The sequence below is a fragment of the Rhineura floridana genome, chromosome 16 (genome assembly GCF_030035675.1).
Source record: "Rhineura floridana isolate rRhiFlo1 chromosome 16, rRhiFlo1.hap2, whole genome shotgun sequence".
NCBI lineage: Eukaryota > Metazoa > Chordata > Lepidosauria > Squamata > Rhineuridae > Rhineura > Rhineura floridana.
This window is the reverse complement of record NC_084495.1, coordinates 33,100,034-33,123,355: the sequence shown is the minus strand read 5'-3', so window position 1 is coordinate 33,123,355 and position 23,322 is coordinate 33,100,034. Positions and strand designations below refer to the sequence as shown.

Here is a 23,322-nt window from a genome sequence, read left to right as displayed (position 1 = left end):
CAAGGAAAATCAACAGAGTCACACTCCCCCTGTCTCTCTCCCAACAAAGGTCATCATAGTTACCCTAGATTTCAGGAGGACTCAGTTAGGGATAAAGTAGAATTTTATTTGGCCCACATTTTTAAGCAAACTGACCTAATTCTTACCTCCTGGACTAAAAACAAAAAAAATTGGACTGGAATGTACTTATCCTTCAGGTTTTGTACTTTTCCGAATATTGCAATATAGTTCTTGACTCGAAATATAGTATGTACCAAAATGCAGAAAAAATCTGTATTTTAGGATGAAATACCTTTAGACGTGCGTATTGTGATAAATTGCATATTTGTATATATTTAAATACAATTTTTCTACGGCCATACAACCCTGAACATGCCCAATCTCATCTGATTTCAGAAGCTAAGCAGGGTCAGACCTAGTTAGTACTTTGATGGGAGACCTCCTGGGAATACAGGGTGCTGTAGGCTTAGAGGAAGGCAATGGTAAACCTCCTCTGAATACCTCTTACCATGAAAACCCTATGAATATATATAAAAAAAAGATTCATAGGGTCGCCATAAGTCATAATCGACTTGAAGGCTTATAACAAAGAACACAAATTTTAATGCAGACTTTTAAAAATGAGGATCAGTGCAGAAACGGGCATAATGGACTTAGAATAAACATGTGTGAAATTGACATGGGATGGAAGCAGAATGATCCCTCCCTCCCTGGCCTCAATATTCAGAGGTGAACTGCTCATCTCAACCAAGTAGTGTGCTTATGAAATTCAGCTACTCATACATATTTGGATGTACATTTTCAACACATTTGTTGCTAGCAAATTTACTGAAAATGCAAATCGTTCCCGTCCCTATAAAGATGACAATTTTGGAGTGGATTCTCAATTCCCGTGGTGTTTGCAAGCTCACCTACTCCCAGAGTGAAGGAAGGATAGAACAATAAGGTGTGTGTGTGTGTCTTTCTGTCTGTCTTAAAGTTAGTTTTTAAAAGTTCTGCTTTTTTAATGTCACTTTTTTGTATGGGCAATGTTGCTTTTTGACAAGTTATCACTGAAACACACCTCCGCATTGCAAAGAAATAAAAAAGGCACATAATTGAACATAAGAATAACACTTGAGAGAGGAGTAAGTGATCCTTAAGGATGCTGTTTTTGATCAGATGGAGTGGAATCTCCAGACACCAGAGAACTCAGAGAAGAAAAGGATATAATTTTCAGGAGCTTTGCCAGATGTAATTGGTACATTCTGTGACTGTAAAGTAGGTCTTAGGTAGATTAACTTTGTAATCCTTTTTCTCCAAAATACACACACAGACAGAGTGCACTGTGAGTTGATACTTTCAGAGCCACAGAAGCATCAGAAATTTATATAATCTGAACCTCGCTGCAAAACTAGAAGCCATTTTTGCAAAAAGCACCTCCCTTCCTCCTTCCCTCCCTCCCTCATGTTCAGTGCCAGACCATTCATGTTTAAAATCTCCTGAGTAATACAAGTATAGTGAAGAGACATCCATTTGCACCAACCGTCCCTATTTGGCAGACAAGGTTTCCCCCTGGGTGTCTGGATGAGGGGGCAAAGGGACAGTTGCTCCCCCTTGATGAACCAGATCCCTGGCTTCATTTAGGGGGGTGGAAGGAGGGTAAGTTTCTCACATTTGTAGAACCTGAGATATGAGGCAAAAAGTACGGGCACTATTCTTCTCATTTTTCTGGTGAGAAACTAGACTGCTTCCCCCCTTTCACTTTACCTTGCCCACCTCTAAAAGGTCCTGTGGATGGCCATTATTCCTACTCCCCTGCAGGTACACACAATTCCACATCTGGAACCTGATCAGCCTGGCAGTTGATTCTGACCTCAACGCTGGTTGCCTCCTCCACACATGACGGTAGAAGGCTAGCTTAGGATATGCAGGGCCCTTCCCTCGACCCCGGGATTCCTGTCTGGCAGTGCACAGTTCTGTCATCCAAGACTTTGGTGGTACTCCCCAACCCCCAGCATATGCCATCTGGGGCAGCTGCCTCATTCTGCCAAATGGTAGGGCCAGACCTGACTTTAGTAACATGCTGAGCTTATTTTGCCCTTTGGGAGATGCTTGTCTCCACAGGTGCCAGTGCCTACTTCGGGATCGAAACACAGGAAGCTGCCTAGTTCTGAGCCAAGCCATTGGTCTATCTAGCTCAGTACTGTCTGCTCTCCTCAGGGTTCCAGGCAGGAAACATTCCCAGTCCTACCTCGAGGCACCAGGGATTGAACCTGGAACCTTTTTGCATGCAAAGCATGTGCTCTGCCACAGAGCTTCAGTCCTCCCTCAAATGCTCAGGATGTGAATCGCTTGTGGCTCTTGACCCCATTAGCTGAAGCCCAGTGATAACGTATGGAAATCCAACTTCATTGCAGCCACACTCAATGTTCATTTGTATTTTCCAACAGAAGGGAATTCTTTTACATTGGATTCAATGGCACCTTTATTAATTTAGAAAACATTGAGTAAATCACCGCAAAATAAAATATGAATGCAGAGAATAAGCACATGGGTTATTTGAAGGAAACCACATTCAAAGGTGAGTGAAAAAGACAAAGATATCTAAGAAGAATATTTAAAGAATTATGATCTGAAGAAAGAGTAGTTGGCAGTGGTGGTGTCTTATTATTTCTCAAGTAAACTGTGTTAGGGAGATTTTATTTATGATCTTCAATCACACTTGCATGAATAAAAGATCATCTGAACTTGGAGACATCAAAGGAGGCTGCATCATCCAAGGCTGGTTTAGTTGTTGTTAAAGCAGCAAATGGAACAGACATTTACAGAAATGATAATCTATTACAGCCTCCCCTAACGTGGTGCCCTCCAGATGTTTGGGACTATTACTCCCATCAAGCCCAGTCAGAATAGCCATATTGTAGAGCAAAACATCTGGAGGGTACCAGGTTAGGGGAGTCTACAGAGAAATAACATTCTGGTGCACATTTCATTTAGAAATGTTCAGTATATATTAGTCATAACTTATTTATACTGGGTTAATGGAATGGTCAGCTTATTCCTCTGGGTAGCCAAAGTTTCCTGCCCTCTTACACTCAATATGTAAATGGTGGACCAGAGTGATCATTTGCCCCAGACATTTGTTACACACAAAAATAGTGGTGAGTTATACCGAGATGGTTTGAATATAACATTAAACTATAGTTTGGTGTTACATAAAAAACACTGTTTGAGCATTGCTGCTGAGGGTTGAAAGAAAAGTGTGGACACCAAGAGCTGGGTTGAAGAAAGGGCTGCTTTACTGAAACTTTAAACTAAACCTGCAGGAAGCCAGATTTTGACAACATCAGGAAAGAACTTCCTGTTAGAGCCATACGACAATGGAACCAATTACCTAGAGAGGTAGTGGGCTCTCCAACACTGGAGGCATTCAAGAGGCAGCTGGACAGCCATCTGTCAGGAATGCTTTGATTTGGATTCCTGCACTGAGCAGGAGGTTGGACTGAGGGCCTATAGGCCCCTTCCAACTTTTCTATTCTATTCTATTCATTCAGCCAGTCAGAGCAACCTGCAGAGGAAAACAATAGGTGAACTAAAATGCCAAAATCACAGCTATAGAGTGATCAGCCCCACCCAGGGCAAGGGCAAGCCATACTGCCAACCCTATACAAGCCATACAAGCCACACCCTGAAGGTGAGTAGGGAGGCCTTCACACATCACCCCCAGGAACTCTGAGAGGATGAGGCAAGTTGGCCCCAAAGGTGGCCCATATCCTGACCATGGGCCCTGTAGCCCTCAGCTGCAGAAATCTGGAGCTGCCAGTCACCCCCGAAGGAGCCATAGGGGGACACCTAGCTGTCCTTACCTGTTTCCCTTCCCACACCTTCCTGCCAAAGTGACCAAGGCAGCCTAGACACCATAATCCCAGGATAGCAATGATAAACCCCTTTACAGAAAGCCAGATTAGCCAAATTAGTCAAAACAACCTATTAAATAGCTACATTCTACTAACCCGATTCCACCCCGCTCCCATAGCGTGGATTACACAAAACAAAACAAAAACAGCATACCAAAGGAGGCAGACAAGAGTGTTTGCTTTCATTACATTAAATCTTCCCAGCCACATCTCTGGAAAATGAATCCAGTGGAATTGCCAAATTTCTGAGTTAAATTGCAGTTTCTCCTAGATTAGTGCTGATGTGGTGCAGAATGGCACCAGCTATGCTTCTTTATTTGTTTGTGTGAGAATCCATTAAGAAAACCTGAGAGGCATGCTCAGTATTTAATTTGGCAACCCTGCATAGCCTTGACATATAGTAACCCTTCTATCCTGTCTGTTCAGCTGTTCACACGTGTCATTTGTCATCTCACCCAGACGACAAAGGTTTATGAGTTTCTGATGTAAGCCAATGCCCTGTGGGCTGTGGTTTATCTGATTACTTTCCATATAGAGTCCAAGCAAGCTGTAAACCACCATCCCTTGAGACAAAAGATTGTTCCAGTCATGCACTCTGACACCTAGAGTCAATCTTTTGTATTAAGTGGTTTCCCCCAACAGCAGCTCTTGGGGGACTGTGATAATTGGTTTAATGTATTAATTAGCTGAACTGAGGAGCAGAGGAATGGCCACAGGTTGGTGCAACATTTGCTTTGGTTTCTCAGTCTGCAATAATTCCAAGCAACAACAGACTGCCAAAATCATCCTTTCATCATAGGATTTTTTTTCCAGATTGTGATAATCAATGTTAACTTTTTAAAAAGCTTCCGCCCCCCTTTTGACACTGGAGGAGAGAGTGCTCTTGTGCTCAGGTCTTGCTTGTGGGCTTCCCATGGGCATCTGGTTGGCCACTGTGGGAACAGGATGCTGGACTAGAGGGGCCATTGGCCTGATCCAGCAGGCTCTTCTTATGCTCTTATGTTCTTAAGCATATACATTAATATAAACCCTCCAGATGGGCCCCATGAACGCCAGTCAGCCATCAGCCAGTCCCAGTCGGTCTACCTTCTTACTTTCAGGGGTTGGCTCTGCCTCTCATTGATTCTGGCTCCATCTACTGTTAGTCTTCCTGCCTTCCACTCTACCAGGCCCAATGGGCATCAGCCACCATTGCTTTTCACTCATCAATGCATTATTGACTGAACTTGGCAGCTTTGACACTTGTAGTCCATTTAAAAAAATATCAAATAACTGTCATGAATCTGCCCAGACTGAAATACGTTCTCTCTCTCTTCCCCAGTTTTCCTTCTCTTCAGCACTGCATTGACAGGAGGATTGTTTCGTTTGCTGCAAAATAAATACATAAGTAGCCAAAGCCCAGCAGAGAAGAGTAACAAATAATGTTCACTGCTTACTAAGCCAGATGCAAGAGTCTGGCTTGACTGCACAAGGCCCAGAGTAGTCTATCAGATGATGAAATAATTAATAGGCTAATGACACAATTCCAGAAGCAACAGCATGTCACATTTATGTTTGGGAACATGCCAGGAGAACATAGAGTGTGGCCTTGGAAAAAGAGATCTGTTCTTGAGCTGTGAAGCCTGTTCCTAAGTAAGACTCGCTGCTTTCTATGGACTTAACTCCCAAATATGTATGCCTGTAAGAACTGCAGCCTTAACGTCAGTGAAACCTGGTGATTCCAACATCAGCAGGGCAGTGAATCTGCTCTAGAGTTTAGTGCAAACGTTCAAGGGAGCTGTCCAAGCTTCTGAAACCTATTTAAATGCCCCGAAGCCATCATTTTAGCAAGTCATTACACAAATTTACAATACAAGCCTAGTCTATGCACAGTCTATGCAAGTTAATGCATAGACTTACAATGAACTCCTAGACATTGGATTTCCATCTGTCCAACTGAGTTCATAAGAGTTCTGTCTACTTTTTTATTCATTTATGTCTTTATACCGTTTAATATGATAAAAACCCTCTAAGCCACTTACAATAAAAAATCACTAACAATCGTAATACAACCTTCAATAAGATTATTTCAAAATAAACATGCACAGGATCAGGCTACATGACAGCAGTTCCAAACATACTTGGAAGGTGATGACCTTTGAGGCCCTGAAAGTTTTTGGACCAGGTTACTTAAATGATCTATTACACCTATACAAGCTGCCCATCCCATAAGAGTTGTGTCTAAAGCAATGCTGAGATGCCCACTGATAAATAAGTTTGGCTGGCAAGGCTTTTTCAGCAGTGGCTCCACCACTGTGGAATACTATAAGGTTGTTGACACATTACATTCAATGAATTGCACCTATGTGCATAGCATCCAATAGCATCCATATAGCATCCAATAAGTATGCAGTCTGTGTACTTGTGTACATGATAGCTGAACTGTACAAACTGAGTTCACACTCTTTCACACAATTCCTTATACATGTACAGAGACAGCTTGTACCTCTGTTTAATGTAATGTTTGAACAAATCTTGTCTCATGCGATGTTAAGCGGCCCCTTCCCTGGATATTTTCAAAATGTAAATGTACTGCCTTCAAGTCGATTCTGACTTATGGCGACCCTATGAATAGGGTTTTCATGAGGCTGAGAGGCAGTGACTGGCCCAAGGTCACCCAGTGAGCTTCATGGCTATGTGGGGATTTGAACCGTGGTCTCCCAGGTCGTAGTCCAGCACCTTAACCACTACACCACACTGATATTTTCAAATGGTCCTTTTTACCTTGGCTTAAAAGCAATACAAAAATATTTGTTGATTTTCTTACATTTATATCCTACCTTTCCATCCATCATAGGACCCAAAGTGATGTGCATGTGGTCAATCACCCATCCAGAGATTCTAGACACTGAGCACATCCAGATCTGCTTAGCTTGAGCTTCAGCAAAGTGGTGACCTTCAGTGCCTTCAGATCATACTCTGGGGATCTGATGGTATGATTTGGTCCTTGCTGCTGGATACAATGCAGCCTCTGGAGGCGTTAGAGGCAGGTCCCATCAGGAAGGATATGAAGGGAAGGGATAGCAGACACGGATGTGAAGAGAGCACGTATGAACAGGGGAGGAAGTGAATGGAATATGGAGGTTGCCTGACCTGGGGAGAGAAAAGAGAGAGGGAAGAAAGAGGGAATGCTCTGGAGCTGTGAACTCAGCATCAAGTCAAGAGAAGAGAAGAGAAGGGAAGAGAAGAGAAGGGGAGGAGGATGGCTAGAACATGGGGGAACTGTATATTTACATAGAAAGAGATCCTCTGATAAAACGGAGTTACCGAACTCTCTGAGCAAGAGCCCCACCAGAGCACCTCTGAAGATGGGAGACCACCTTGGGACTTTACACAGGGCAACTTGTCAATTCTTTACTGTATTTTATTGCTGTCTTTTATGTGATCCGCCTTGGGTTTTTTTTTTTTTAATTGCTAAAGGAAGCACAGGCAATTCTGAAAAGCATAAATAAATAAATACTTACCTGGTTGTAAATTCCACTGAAATAACATAAATTACTTAGAAATGACTCTTTAAAAAAATTGAACATCATTAGGATCATTCTCTTAGCACACTTTCCCCCTTGCCTTGTCTCTCTTTATTTTTGAAGTCTAATAGAACCAAATGACTAAGGGAAAAAAAACCCCACACAGCTGTGCTGTACACTGTTCGTTGAGCAAAATCATGGATGAAAACTTGTCCTGACCTTTTGTGGCCAATAAAATGATAAACAAAGGAATAAAAGCACACGCTAAATTAACTATAGGCAATTCTTGCAAGCTTTTCTACCAAGAGACCTCTGAATTGTTTTATTTTTATTTCCTTTTAATGGCACATTTTGTCAGTTGTGAGTCTTGGAGAGACTAGAGGCAGGGGCAAACTGGCTTTTCTTTTTAAATGACCAGCACTGCAGCTGAATGGCCTGGGGTTGGATAACATCATCAGTGAAAAAGGCATAAAGCAAGTTCTCCAGAAACCCATGGTAAGACGAGGTGGGCATCCAACCCTCTGTTTGATAGTGATGAAGATTATATTTGTGAATCACCTTCCACATACTGTATATATCCCAAAGTGATTCACAGGCTTGTCCTTAGAAACAGCTAAAATCATATTTAAAACAGGAAAAGAACAAGTATGGGTTTTAAAACAACACGACTAGGAACACACAGGCAGAGCGCCATCTTGATGGAAAAGATGGAAAACTTAGCAAATCACTGTCCCTATCCCTGACTTTGCCTTTTAAAATAATTGTTAGGGTGAATTGCTTTATCTAGGGATATAGGAACATGGGGATCTGCCTTGTACTGAGTCAGACGAAAAGTCTTTCTAGCTCAGCACTGACTAGCAACAACTCTCCTGGTGTCAGACAGGAGTCTCTTCCCAGCTCTAGCTAGAGATGCCATGGGTTGAACCTGGGACCTTCTGCATGCCAAGCAGATGCTCTACCACGGAGCCTCAGCATTTCCATGATGTCATGCTTTGGTGTTCAGCTCCTTCTCAGACTTAGTTCACCGAGAGAGGGGGACATGTCTTATCTCTAGTGCACATGCAAAGAAAATACATGGACACTAAGGCACCATGCAATGGATAGCCTGGCACCTCACACCCTTGAAACTGCTGAGCCAGCCCCAGTGCTGGCACCCGGCACCTTTGGGCAGCTACCGGGGCCACAGTACCCCAATGAGGCCCACTAGAGGTGCTTGATGGTTTTATGAGATCTGTTTTTTTTATTATTATTATTTTAGTGAAGCAACCTGATTTGCACTTTCCAGACCAATGTGTGGATGGGGAAGCAGTAACCCTTTCGTTTTTGCACTTCTCCAAATTTTGCAATTTGGTTCCAGCTTCCCAAAAAGTACCAAAATGCAGTTTGAAATGTTTATTTTGTGGTGGAGAGGAATACTAAAAATGAAACATATTTGTTTTGGTTTTAGTTCTTCTTTCTTGCCTGGAAGGAAGATAGAGATATATGTGTGCATACACATCTATATGTATGCGTAGAAACCTCTGACTTTTTCATAGTTGGAACATAGACTACTGTACAGGGCCCCAATGTCTTTTGGAATGCCATTCCCAATATAACCCTACCTAGACCCTTACATCATCACGTGAGGCCCTTCTCTAGGTCCCTCCTCTGAGGGAGGCTCAAAGGGTGGTGTCAAGGGGCAGGGTCTTTTCATTTGTGGCTCCCCATCTCTGGAATGCTGTCCTCAGTGATGTCTGTCCATCTGGCACCTTCTCTGACATCTTTTCGGTGCCAGATAAAGACTTCCCTTTGATAGACTGTGTTGATTCTGTGTATTGTTGGTGGGCTGCCAAAGTTTCCCAAGATTGTTATGGGCATGGGTGTGTTTTGTTGTTTGCATGTTTTATGAAATGTTAATATTTTATATTAATTCCCTCCCCCTGTTATAATGTATTTATGCTTGTATGTATGTTTTAAATCTAAGTGGCTTGGAGCCATTTTAGGTAATGTGACTAATAGGTTTTAATAATTATTTAATAATACTAATAATACTAATTCTAATTCTACTACTACTACTATTTATATATATATATATATATATTTAACAAAATTTATATACTTCTTGAATGCAAAGACCTCTAATCGATTTACAAAAAAAAATTAAATTATCAATAAAACAGTTAAAAATAAGTAATTGAAGACATATTCAAAACAATTAAAGTAGTTACTAACTTTAAAAAATTAAAACAGATTAACATCTATGTGTCTGGATAGGTTTGCCTAAAGACAAAAGTTTTAAGCAGGCACCGAAAGGAATACAGTGAAGGTACCTACCTGATGTCAATAGGCAGGGAGTTCCAAAGAGGAGGTGCTGCTGCACTAAAGGATTGATTTCTCACAAGTGAGTAAAGAGTATTATGCAGTGCCTCTAACAGTGCCAGTTCTGCAGATCAAAGCGCCTGAATGGGCACATAAGGGGTAAGGCGCTCTCGCAAGTAGACTGGTGCTGAGCTGTTAAGGGCTTTATATACCTGCAGTAATACCTTAAATTTGGCCCGCTAACAAATTGGCAACCAGTGCAGATACCTGAGCAGAGGTGTAATAATAATAATAATAATAATAAATGCTGCAAAGGTAAGAATCCCATCCATTGCTCTGACCACGGTTGCATCTGGCCTTGCCCACACTGGTATGTGACCCTGGAAGTTTACACCTTTGTGTGAAAAGTTCTGCTTTTGGGGGGAGGAGGGAGGGTTGAGTGGCCATGGCGCTGCCGTCAGTATAGTGCAAGGCATTTGGCACATGGATGGCATTCCTCTACCTCCCAGATCCATTTTGTTGTGCTGACAAAATGGATCTGAGTGTGTTGTACGCACATGCATTCACATATTAAAGGCAAATGGCACAGAGCTGGTTTGCAATGCTTATGACTCATAGCCTGAGTGCCCCATTTTGAAGGATGCTTAATAGCATCTAGAGTTGGTTGAGCAGTACACAGGGACCTCTTGGATGATTTATAGCCTACGAAAACACTGTCTGATTTAACCCCTCCCCATCCTACTAATGCTGTATGAAATGGAAATCAGTGTTTTAACAGAATCCTTGCCCCTTTCCTGATGGCTGTTTTTTTTTTTAAATTACAGCAATGCTAGTTTAACTCCCAAATAATGGTTTCTATTTTATCTTTAAGATGATGATGACGTTCATATTTATTTCCCCCACTGAGCCCACCCAAAAGGAGAGCAAAGAAGGTCTGCTGCAAAATTGGTTCTGGATAGATGTGGTGACCACAAGGGTGATCTTATAAAGCAGGACTGAACAAAAGAAAAGGATTTCCCCCCCTTTTAAGTCAGGATGAATACATACATTTGCACTCCCCCTTTGCACAACTCGCTGAACTTCATTTTCAAAATGTCAAGGAGAAATATCCTTCAAATGCTTCCATTAGAAGGAGGTTCATAGCTGTGCGACATTGCTTTGTCTGTGCCTGGATTACCCTGCTTTCTTTCATCTTTGCACAGCTCCCACAATAACACTGCTAACTAGACAAAAGGAAAAAGTGGCGAGGGGGAACAGTGAGTTAGAAAAAGGGTGCTGTGCAGAGATGGGAGGATTTTATATTCCTCATGATCATCACCCCAGAAATGACGGGGTCTTTAATACTAACAAATATTTAATCCCTTCTTATTCACACACACATGCACACACACACACACTCACACACACACAATGGACCTGCATGCACACAACATTATATTCTAAATAAAATGCACAGTGAGATCTTGTTTTTTCTACCAAGTCTACACACAATCTGGACCCATTGTATATTTTATGTCCCTGAAAAGTGCCTTTTCATAAACTAGATTCTTTCACAAAAATAAAAGCTCAGTGGAGGTTGATTCTGCATTACCCCCCTAGTGTGTCCATCTGAAAATGAATGGAGGTGTTTCCACCAATGTGGGGCCTATCCACACCTGTGCAATTATGCTGTAGTGGTGGCCACGGAGCAACTTGGATGGGTTTAAAAGAGGTTCATAAAAATTCATGGAGGATAAGGCTATCAATGGCAACTAACACTGGTGACTAGGTTCTACCTCCACTGTTGGAGGCAGTATGCTTCTGAATACCAGTTGCTGGAAAGCCCAGAAGGGAAATGTGCTCTTGAGCTCAAACCCTGCTTCCAGACTTCACATGAGCACCACCATGGCTTGCCACCGTGAGAACAGGATGCAGAGCTAGATGGGCTATCGGCCTGATCCAGGGCACTTCTTGTATTCTTAGGAGTTTTATGTGGCTGGTATTTAGCCAACTAAGTTACATCCATTGCTCCACCCACATTTGCCTCTGGCCCCACCCACCCCTGGCATAAAGCCCTTATAAGGCTAGCAAGGGCTGCTAACCTCAACGATTATGTTCCACCTTCAGTGCCAGAGAAAACAGGCCTCTAAATATCAGCTGCTGAGAACTGGAGGTGGGGAGAGCGCCATTGTGCTTGCTGTGCTTGCCACTATGGTATCTGGTTGGCCTCTATGGGGATTGAATGCTAGGCTTGATGGACCCTTGGCCTCATCAGTAGCGTAGTGGCAAATTCAGAAATGCAGGGTCCCTTCATGAGAGTCACATCCACACTGCCTCACATCCACACCCCTTCTAAGATTATGCAGCCTTCTAAGATTATAGAATAACCTGGCCAGGTTTGATTACTGCTTTCTGCTTCTCTATGTCCTTGACTCCCCAGGAGCTAATCAGCATGGAAGGGGAGTGTGTTAGCTACTGAGCAGTCTTCTCAGTGGCTGACTCACCTCCTTTCACTCTGATTGGCTCCAATCAGCAGGAAAGGGCAAAGAAGCATGTTAGAAGACTCTTCACAATAGTCCACACACTCCCCTTTCATGTTGATTTGCTCATAGGTTGCTGGAAACATGGGGACCCTGCTGGGATCCTGCTCCCAAAAAAGTAAGGGGTCTAAGACCCCCCGAGTCTGTGGACAACTGCACTTCTGCCCCTGACCCAGAAGGAATCTTCTTATGTTCTTTTATAATGGCCTAATATATCATCCAGTAAGGTTCTTGGCTGACTGGGAATTTGAACCTGGGTCTCTCTGGTCCTACTCTCACTCCTTCTTACTATCCAAACTGGTTCTCAATTTTAGCCCCTAGTTTTGCTGCATTGGCAATTTCCCTCCCGTGCTTTTGTGTGAGCAGAGCATCCAAACTAGCCTCAAATTGCTCTGTAGGAAGGAATTGAGTGGCAATTCTGTCTGAAAGACATTTGTCAATGTGAATGTATGTGTTGGTGGAGATGGGAGATCCACCTGTAGTTGTTACTTGAGAAGGTAATTATAACCATCTATTTCTGTTGTCTTAATTCGGTTAGAAACATGAAAACAAGGGGGACTGCTTGAGCTTGACTAAGTGCTCAGAGCAATTTATCAAGGTGGTAAGTGCTGGCTGCACTGCTAACAACTGGAAGGGTATGTATGTATAATGGACACTTTCCACAATAAAAGCTCGCCATTCCATTAAAATTGCACAAAGTCCCCACTATATGTTGGGGCAGGTTTGTCCTCATCCCTCCCCTGGGTAAAAAGGAGGGTCAGTGTGTGTGGGGGACATGTGATGTCCTACAGCCAATGAGAGAGGAGTTTGAGCAGAGCTTAAAAACCTGCTCCATTCTCTCAAACATCTTCCTTGCATTTTGCTTCTCCCTCCCTACATGCAGGGTAGGTGATGCTTGTCTGCATGGGTCCAAGTAGGAATATTTTGGTTGGGACCCTTTGTTTAGGCCCCTTCATGTTTTGCCTACTTCACACTACTGGGTTGAATTCATTTGGCTTCAGGGAGAGGTGAGGTTGTATGCCTCTTGTGGCACTGAGTTGGTCAGATGAGGAACTTGAGGGGAAGATAAATAGGTATAGTGAGGCATTATTTGGTAAGGGCACCCTCCAGGGATCTGGCAGGCCTTCAGGGATCTGGGGGGAATGAGAGGGTGCCCCCTGTGGCCTGCCAAAAGCCTCGGAGTGAACATGAGTACAGGGGGGGGGCAGGGTACGCCTGTGGGAGCCACACCCAAGGCTCACCTAGCAAGGAGGGAGGGAGTTATTCCACATCCTTGTCTGGAGACGCACAGCTGCTAATACAACATTTAATCCAATCTTCTGTCACATGAGTCTTCTTTGCAGGTGTGGGGGCAATCCACTTTCCCAAGCATGACAATTGCAACTGGGCCCCTCAAATGTGGCTGCAGATTTAAACTGTTGTGCAAGCAGCGGATTGGTCGGTGGTGATGAAACCTTGGGTTGTAATTGGGTGACCTGTCCTGATGCCACAGAGAAGCATGGCGGGAATAAAGGTCTGAAGCTTCCATTAGCAGAGCTGTTCTGATCCTATGGCTTCAACTGATTGAGCTTCTGATAGGAAGGAAATCTTGGAAAGAGCAGGGAAGAGCTAGCTAGGGAAGGCAGAAATGAGGACTGGGGCATGGGAGAGGAAGTGGTCCAGAGGAATATGGGGAGAAAGCCAATCTCTCCTTCAGCACCTTGCAACCATTCTTCTCCCCTCAGTAATTGTTGCCTGAGGCAGCTGCCTCATTCTATCTAGGGCTGGCCCTGAACATGCAGACCAGCAGTGTTGCATGTGGTCAGGGCATTCAGAGAACAGCAACCATTTATTTAGCTCAGTGGCAGAAGACATCACTAGTATATCTAGAGATGCTGAGGTCTTCAACTTGAAAGCCAGAACTAGCTACAGTAGATAACGCTGGGCGAGACAGCCAAATAGTCTGATTTGGTATGAGGCTGCTTTCAGTGTTCTCCTTTATTTATTTATTAGATTTATATCCCATCTGTCCTACAAAGAGGTCAAGATGGTGTACAATCATGGTTCTCCCCCTCCCAATTTATCCTCACAACAACCCTGTGAGCTAGATTAGGCTGAGAGGCAGTGACTGGCCCAAGGTCACCCAATGAGCTTCATGGCCAAGCAGAGATTTGAACCCTGGTCTCCCAGGACCTGGTCCGATACTCTGATCATTACACCAGACTTGCTCTCATATACTTTAGGAAAGTCCTGAGGCTCGGTGAGAGAGCACGTGCTTTGCATGTCCACGTAAGCCTGGGAATGTCCTCCATCTGAAGTCTTAGAGAGCCATAGCTGCCAGTCGGTGTAGACAATACTGAGTTAGATAGACCAATGATCTGTCTCACTCTAACACTGCATCCTACATTACTGCAATTTCCTGCAGGCCTTAGTAGGCATACATTGATGGAAGGTTTACAGTAGCTCTATCCCTCCAATTAGCAGATAACACCATATAAGTATCACTAGGGTGTCCTGTGAATACCCATCAGCCCCAGATTTAAACTCCGTTCTTGCGAGTAACTCTGATGGTTTGCAATCAGGAAGTGGCTCTGAAGAGCTGAAATAGACCTGTCAGAATAAGATTGCACTAAATATAACTTTTGTTAACTGCCCTACATGAGGCCTCTTGCTTCAGCAAGCATGACCAGAAGGGGGTCAAATAGGTGAGGATGGCATCAAAGCATAGAGTGTGTGTTCTTGACCATTTGCCACACCTAGCCAGTTTGCATTCCTTGGCATTGTCTTGGAAGTTGCACTTATCAAGCAAGACTAGAAGCCGGGGGGAGGATTAGGTCGGGTTAGTTGAACTGTACACTGAGTTGGTGGCCTTGGGCAACCCACAGGGTTATTATGCAACTGCTACATTCTTATCTCATAAAAAAGGAATGGTACAGTAGCTGTGTTGATCCATAAGAAAAACCACTCTAAAATCTACAGAAGTGATACCTTGATTAAGGCTCTCCAAAATATCACAACAATGTGGTAAGTTTTCCAATACTCCAGAACCCTCCATCAGGCAAGATGTTGCACAAAACAGAGAGTTGGAGGGATAAGAAAAAAATAAAACAAAAAATTACAAAGCATAGGCTGGATATCTCCTCCTCCTCCTCCTCCTCCTCTTCCTCCTCCTCCTCATCTTCTGACCTCAAAGCTGTCCAATTCCTACCAGTACTGGACCCGCAATACCCAGATTCCCTAAGTGAATTATCCTTCAGGGCAAAACACAAGGTTCATTCCAAGTTCACTATGACAGCAGGGGAGCTGTCCAGCCTGATAACTGGAGCAGGAACTCTAAAGCCAAGGAGCTGGGCCAAAGAGGTATTGCACCAGCACCAGTCAGGCAATAAGTAAAAGGTTTTAGGGCCATCCATGCTGACCCATCAGTTCCTGGAACATGAATAGGGTCCTGATCTAGACTCTCTTTAGGCTGATGTTTCCTTGCGTTTTGCTTCTCCCTCTCTACATGCAGGGTAGGTGATGCATAATAAAATAATGAAATTAAAATACAATATAATTTTGTAAAACTTTTGATACAGCAAAATCCAGTTTAAGCTAAAATTAACTGGGAACACTCCTAAAACTATTGGTCTATTACAATCAAGCAGTATGTAAATTTAGTTAAATAAATTCATGAATATGCCAGGTAATGACTTCTCTATGCTTGATGATAGTAAACTGAATGTGTGAAACTGGTTCTACTAGAGAGCATTTCATCTGAAGTGTTCAGTCTGTGGCATTGCATCCATTTTATTTATTTATTTATTATTTGATTTATATCCCACCCTTCCTCCCAGCAGGAGCCCATATCCATGATAACTTGTTCACATAACCAGTTTCTGTAGTAACCAAATGATGAAAGCATCTGCACTGTGGACCACACCTGAGGTTGGTGAAGTCATTGGAAAGAGTAATTATATCATACGGAGTGACAGTCAAATTAATCTCCAACCTGTAAGTGCTGTGATGTGTTGGACTAGAACAAGGAAGAATTGTGTTCAAATCCCCTCTCACAGGGTGACTTTTGATTGGTCACTAGCTCCAGCCTAACCTTCCTCAGAGAGTAATTGTTGTGAGTGCAACATAAAGGACAGAGAGAACCATGTATGAAGACAGTGGATCCTTGAATGAATGGTGGGATACCAATGTCGTTAAAAATGGGTCACCTGCAGAAACTCACTGGCAGAACAATGCAAAATCCCTTTGCACTGGGCTGGAGTAGTGGTGGATTTGGAGGAGGTAGGTATGGGGGAGGAAACTGATTCGATCCCAATTGATCAAACTCATACTTTCTGAAGCAGTAAGAGAATCGAAACACAATCATCCTTCAAAATTTGCACTTCTCCAAATTTTGCAATGCAGTTCTCCAACCAATGTTTACAAAAAGATTATGCATATATTAGGGGGAAATAACAATGAATTTATTAGTGAAAATAACACACACAAATGCATTGTATTAGGATAAATGTGTACATTAGTCAAAACCACATACAAAAATGTGTTCAGTAGGAGAAATTTGCACTAACAGGCTGAAGAATTTTCATGAGGTTCTTTTTTTTTTTTTTAAAAAAAGAGAAACTGAGACACCCAACACTGATAGATCTTTCCACCCCTAGGGGGAGGTGTCCCTCAACTCAGCCCTGCTAGCGTCCACTGGCCTTCCACCAGCCACACCCTGTAGCGTGTCACCAGGGTGATGACACTAGCATGGAGCTTCCTTTTCCAACCCCACCAACAGATGGTTGGAGCTGCTACTGGCATAATCCCTGCCAGCAGCAGCCAACAGAAAGTTCAAAAACAAGGATTTCTGGGTGTGGGAAGAGGCGAGGGTGAACTGACCCAGGATCCATCGTATCATGAGCTGTCCCTGCTTCCACCACATGCTGGCATTTTGGGCCCAGTCCAGACCTGATTGCTGCACCAGCTCCAGACTGGTCCAGAGCAAAGCTTGGAAAAGTTACTTTTTTGAACTACAACTCCCACCAGCCCAATCCAGTGGCCATGCTGGCTGGGGCTGTTGGGCATTGTAGTTCAAAAAAGTAACTTTTCCAAGCTGTGGTCCAGAGGTTTGCCTCCTCTTTCCACCAAAAGCAAGTATGCTTTGGATAAGGAGTGGCCTCACCATTGGGGGTGGGTGGGATAGAGTTAGGGTCACAGCCTAACTTGAATGAATTGATTCATGAATGGTTTGTTAACTTCTTAACATGCTATGGGATCAACTATTATAACAATTATTAGAATGATTTGATCTTGTGGCTAACACAGCTTGCAGCCTGCCTCCTACATTTCCTACCTGCCGAAACTCTTTAAAAAACCATTGGCCTCATCAATGAATGAATACTCCCTGGGGGAAAAAAAGAAGTTAATTTTGCTGATAAACCAAATTCTGTGCTTGAAAGGTATAATTTATTATACATTTGTTTGTTGATGGGATAATAACTGCTTGGAGTAACTTTGATCTCGGCAACTACTGGATTTCAAATAATACAAATAACCGTAATAATAACTAGGACTGTGTTGCTCAGTCAACATTCTCCAGAGACCCTCACCAGAATTGGAAATACAGTGAAGGTAGTTATTAAAGAATCATTCAAATTTAATGAATGTGACTCACAAGCTGGCTTTAATTAACTGTTATATATTGTGCGGTGCAGTGCTTCATCAATAAATCATTGTGCATTCATAATTGTGAATGAACATTTCTGGAAAAAATGTGTTCAGGTAATTAACAATTGAAGTGCCAGCGTGTTTCTCTTCTCTTTTTTCTTCCATCGTCTCACCTCCAAATAACAATGAATTTGAGGGATTCTGCTCTATCAGTGCTACAAATGTATCCACCATGACAACCATTTAGCAGGATCGATGTGTGCATTAAGGAGAGGTGGCTATGCACATACTGAAAATCTGCTTGAATTTAGAAGGAAGATGAGTAATTATTTTTCATGAGCTTTGTGGACTCGGCATGTTTAGCCTTGAGAAGAGAAGACCGAGGGGAGATATGATAGCATTCTTCAAGACACTTGAAAAGTTGTCACACAGAGGGCCAGCCACTTGTTGGGTATGCTTTAATTTGGATTCCTGAAATGAGGATGGTGTGGACTCAGTGGCCTTATAGGCCCCTTCCAAGTCTATTATTCTACTATTCTGTGTGATGTATCTTGTGTTTGCTCCATGAATGTAATTTTTGTGGATTTGATGCTATTCACTGCCTTTTCTTAATGTTGGTGGTATAGACCCCCCCCAAAATGAACAGAACACTAAGGCACTGTATACTGCTGGTTTATACTGACTCAGACCATTGATCTGTCTACCTCAGTATTGTCTACTCTGACTGGCAGCGGCTCTCCAGGTTTTCAGATGGGCTCTTTTTCTAGCCCTTCCTGGAGTATTGAACCTGGGACCTTCTGCATGTAAAGCAGATGCTCTTCTACTGAGTTCTCTCCCTTCTCCTGAAGTAGGAAGCTGCCTTGTACTGCCCATTTACCTCAATATTATCTACACTGACTGCCAGTGGCTCTCCGGAATTTCAGACAGGGGATATTCCCAGACTTCACACATGGCACATTGAGAATTGAGGCCAACAGAGCAGCTAACTATGCCAGCTATTATGAGGAACCTGATAACAGCTCCCTAGCTTCTAAGATGGTGAGAAGGTCTCTCAGCTGAACAAAATCCATGGGGGCATCTATTGCACTGTGAGAAAGCATTACATGTATATGCTTTATGGTTGGCTGGACAGGAAATGCTGCTGTTAATTTGATGATCAACAGCTGAGTCCTCCTGAGTATCTGGAGCCTTTCTGATCCCATTTTAGTCAGGCATTAAGGAAGCTGGGTTGACAGTGTGCTGGCCATCAGACTCTATCTTCATGTAGGCATTAACCAGGTTAGACAGCATATCATTTAGAGATTGCTATCTGTTAATAAATCCTTCTGTACATCAGAAGGAAACTCACTAAAATGTGTGATGGTGAACGCTGAGATTTCTTAGAAGTCAATCAGAGGTGGCCTAATCAGAAAATAAATAATGGCACACAAGCTTCTTGGAGATAGCTAACCTTCTCATGCATCAGGCAACCAAGGAGAGTGAGGCTGTGTGCATTCAAAATATCTCTCCCTCATGCCATGCAACAGTGAGACTCTGTAAATCTAGCCAGGTCCCATGTGGATCTTAGAAGAGGATCTAGAATCCTCTGCAGTGCACATGAGTTCCATCAGAGATTAATCGAGTTGGAAATGGTTCATCAAAGATAGGGACTGGGAGAAGACCCCATCGTAATAGAAGACGGGGGGTATTTCTTTGCTACCCATGCACATGATTTGAGCAGAACTGATGGAAGGAAATCTGAAGCTCTGCTATCTTTTAACCAGATTAGAGGGGCAGGGTGATTCAGATCATGCGTTCTGTTCCAGTGATTTGCTGTTATTAAGACTAATTTATTAATGGTCTGAAAGCGGCTGTGACCTATTGCTTGAATAACACACCCAAATGCACCTTGAGGAAGAACTTTGAAAGCCTGGAAGAACTGAAGGACGTGATTTCAGAAGCGTGTGCTGTGCTTAAGTAATAGGGCATGTGAATTTAATTGAAAATAATAAGGGAATTCAGTGACAGCAAATGGAAGGTTGGAACCTGCCATCGCTTGGAGGACTAGAAGGTTGTAATTGAAACAACTTTCCCTTCTGCACAGGTGTTTGGTCTTTGATCCTTTAAGAATTTACATTCTTTGGTGGTTCTAAATAACTGTGGATGACACTGAAATTTAAGATCTCAGAACAAGAGTGACTTGAGGCCTATGCCGATCAGACACCCAGACATACACAGTCAGAGTAAGAACTTTGAAAATAAGAGTTTTTCTGAGATGTTTGAATGTTAATTGTATCTGTTATGATGTGCAACATTACTGGCATGGGTTGACCTCCCAACAACTATGACTGTCTTATTTGTACAATATAACCTGCTGCTCCTGTTTAAGCAGGTTACCTTATGGACGGGGGCAGTACACTTCTGAATACTAGTTGCTGGAAGCTGCAGGAAGGGAGAGTACTGTTGCACTCAGGTCCGGTTGTGGGCTTCGCATTAGGCACCTGGTTGCCCATTGTGAGAACAAAATGTTGGACTAGATGGACCATTGGCTTGATCCAGCAAGCTCTTTTTATGTTCTCATGAACCCAAGGCTCCAGATGATCTCCCATCCTGGTTGCTTAAAGGGGTAAGCCTGTTCAGCTTCAGTAGCAAACTGGAAACATGCATCTTTACACCATTCTCTGGTCTTGTGCATGAACGGATTACCACACACAACTGCACATTTCCCAAGTGTCTGGATGTGTAAGGGTTTCTCTTCAAAAATAGTGAACTTGCATAGACATTTGTGTATGCAGAACATTTAGCGTATGCATGATCTGTTTCAAAAGAAGCACTAATGTTGGATCTGATTAAAGGCTCATCTAGTCCAGCATTCTTGCACTGCATCCACAGCAGACAAGCAGGACATGAATCCAATAGTGCTCTCCCACTTAGGCTATACTGAATCAGACAATTGGACCATTTAGCTCAATATTGACTACAGCAGGAGTGTGGAGCCCTTCCTCCCCCAATATTGCTGAACGACAGCTCTAATCAGCCCTTGCAAACATGGCCATTGACCAGGGATGATGCAAGTTGAAGTCCAGCAACATCTGGAGGGCTGAATGTTCCCCACATATGGTCTACAGTGACCGGCAGCAGCAGCCCAGGATTTCAAATAGGGGTTCATCAACTCTTATTCAGATGCACTGCTACTAGGAGTAATATACAGCCATCATGACTAGTAGCCATGGATAGCTAAATTCTCTCCTCCATTTGCTTTGTTTAGTACACCAAAGTTTTACTTTCTGATCAAAATGCAGCTGCTTCTCTCAGTATAGCTAAATTCTGTGCTGCAGCATGCAACATCTGTAAACTTGGTCAGTTTATAACCTTCCTTTATGGAGTTTGTGATTTATTTATTTATTTATTTTTAAAAACTATAATATTTCTGTGCAAACAATTTTATCTTACTTTATTTTATGATATTCTGTCTTATAACTATTATTTTTATTTATTATTTATTATTTTTATTTATTATTTTTTATCTTATTCTATTTTATGTATTTGGACAATGCATTTCATGCTTTTCAAAAATGCTTTCTATGCTGGTCATTGACTGTAATAAAGAAATATTTGATTTGATTTGATACACCAAAGCATTCAGAGTAGTCAATGTCGAGAGAGAGAGAGAAATCACACTAATGGTTTCTGGGGTGCATTTTCTACCCCAATGAGATTTCCAACGTATGGTGGGCTGATAGCTTGATCCCAGATAACATTTGTGTCTGTGGTGACAGAACAAGCGTGCTTGAAAACATCCAAATACCCAGAGCCAGAGAACATACATTCAGAGGAGGTGTAATAATACTAACAACATAAACTAAAAATTGATTGCAGTGCTCTTTGTTGACCTATTCCTGACTGTTTTTCTATGAAGAAAGTGGGGTGTTTTTACTAACCCAGCCTGCTAACATTGTCTGGGGTAGTCAATACACCCCAATGGCAAATTCAATGCATTTCTGCACATTTTATGCTCCAAGTGTTGTTGTTTTAATGCCCCAGGTGTTTTTTCATTTGTTTGTTTGTTTTGTTTCCAGAAGAAATACAATAAGTAGTAACTGGCTGAAATTTGGGGATGATGTATGGGTGACAATTTGTGATGATGTCCTAGAAGGACTGCCCTGTAGGTCTACATATGTGTAAATTGCACAATGAAAAGTGCAAATTGCTCCACCAAATTTTAAAATGAGGTAAGGGACCTTTTTCAGCCTGAGAGCCACACTTCCCTCTGGACAACCTTGCTAGTGGTCGGTATAGCCAGAAGCAAAAGTGCATGGAGAAATTAATGCACATTTTCCTTTTGTACAGTAGGTTAGCTCTTTCTACACACACTCACACTACATCTGGAGAGACAGAGATTCCCCATCTCTGGAGATGCAGTCCTGATTGCAGGTGTTGCCGCCACTCACCATATGCTCAGAGGCACATGTTACCAGATTCTTCCAAGCTACACAGGAAGTGGGTTGGACTGTGAAAGACCAACCCAAATTATGTTTGCATTTTGACAAATTTGTAGGGTAATACAATATCTCTGAGAAGTGGTCAGGTCTCCTGCTCCCCTGGTGAATTCCCTGTAGCTGCCCAATTTCCCTGCATTTTAAAGTTTTATAGAAAAATCTGTTGGCTATAGGTACGTTCATAAACCACAAGCATTCTTTTGCCTGTTAGTGAATCTCTCTGTACAAGATGGGCTCTGCCAATGGTTGATAAATCTTCACCTTGATTGTGTCAATGGATTATCTATTGAACTTTGCATTTGCTGTAGAGCTATGGTCAAAATGTTGCAACAACAACAATATAATATAATATAAAAACCCATTTCCCTTGTTTCATCCTGCTTTATTCTATCTGAATATATATATTGGCAGATTAATCAGGCTGCAAAGCCCAGCTGTGCTGCTGGTGGAGTGCCTGCTTCCCAATGTCAAGCAGTTGTGCATATGAATTATTTAATAGCGTTCAGGTTGTTTATTTTGCCGACATGATTTGTGAGAATGTTTTCCTTCGCAATGATCTAGCATTTGCTGTTTGAATGTTGGCTTTCTCATGTCCTAATCAATGCAAATTGGGCCATAAAAGCAGCACGCAATACCTTGAAGGTAAGGCAGGTACTTTTGATACATGCAATGCAGCAACAAGCTTTGGGTTTTCTGGTATACATGCAAAGAAAAGTCACCTTAAATGTTACCAAAGTCTTCTTCTTTTTCTTCTTCTTCTTCTTCTTCTTCTTCTTTTTCTTCTTCTTCTTCTTCTTCTTCTTCTTCTTCTTCTTCTTCTTCTTCTTCTTCTTTTTCTTCTTCTTCTTCTTCTTCTTCTTCTTCTTCCTCTTCTTCTTCTTCTTCTTCTTCTTCTTCTTCTTCTTCTTCTTCTTCCTCTTCTTCTTCTTCTGGGAAGAAAGGTTTATATTGGAGTTAAAATAACCCACCAGAAGTTACTATTATTATTCAATTTCTT

The 23,322-nt window shown here is 42.4% G+C and overlaps 1 pseudogene; it reads left to right on the top strand.

Moving 5' to 3' along the window:
* The first annotated feature begins 348 nt into the window (after positions 1-348).
* Positions 349-467, top strand: LOC133371575 (5S ribosomal RNA; annotated as a pseudogene).
* The last annotated feature ends 22,855 nt before the right edge of the window (positions 468-23,322 follow it).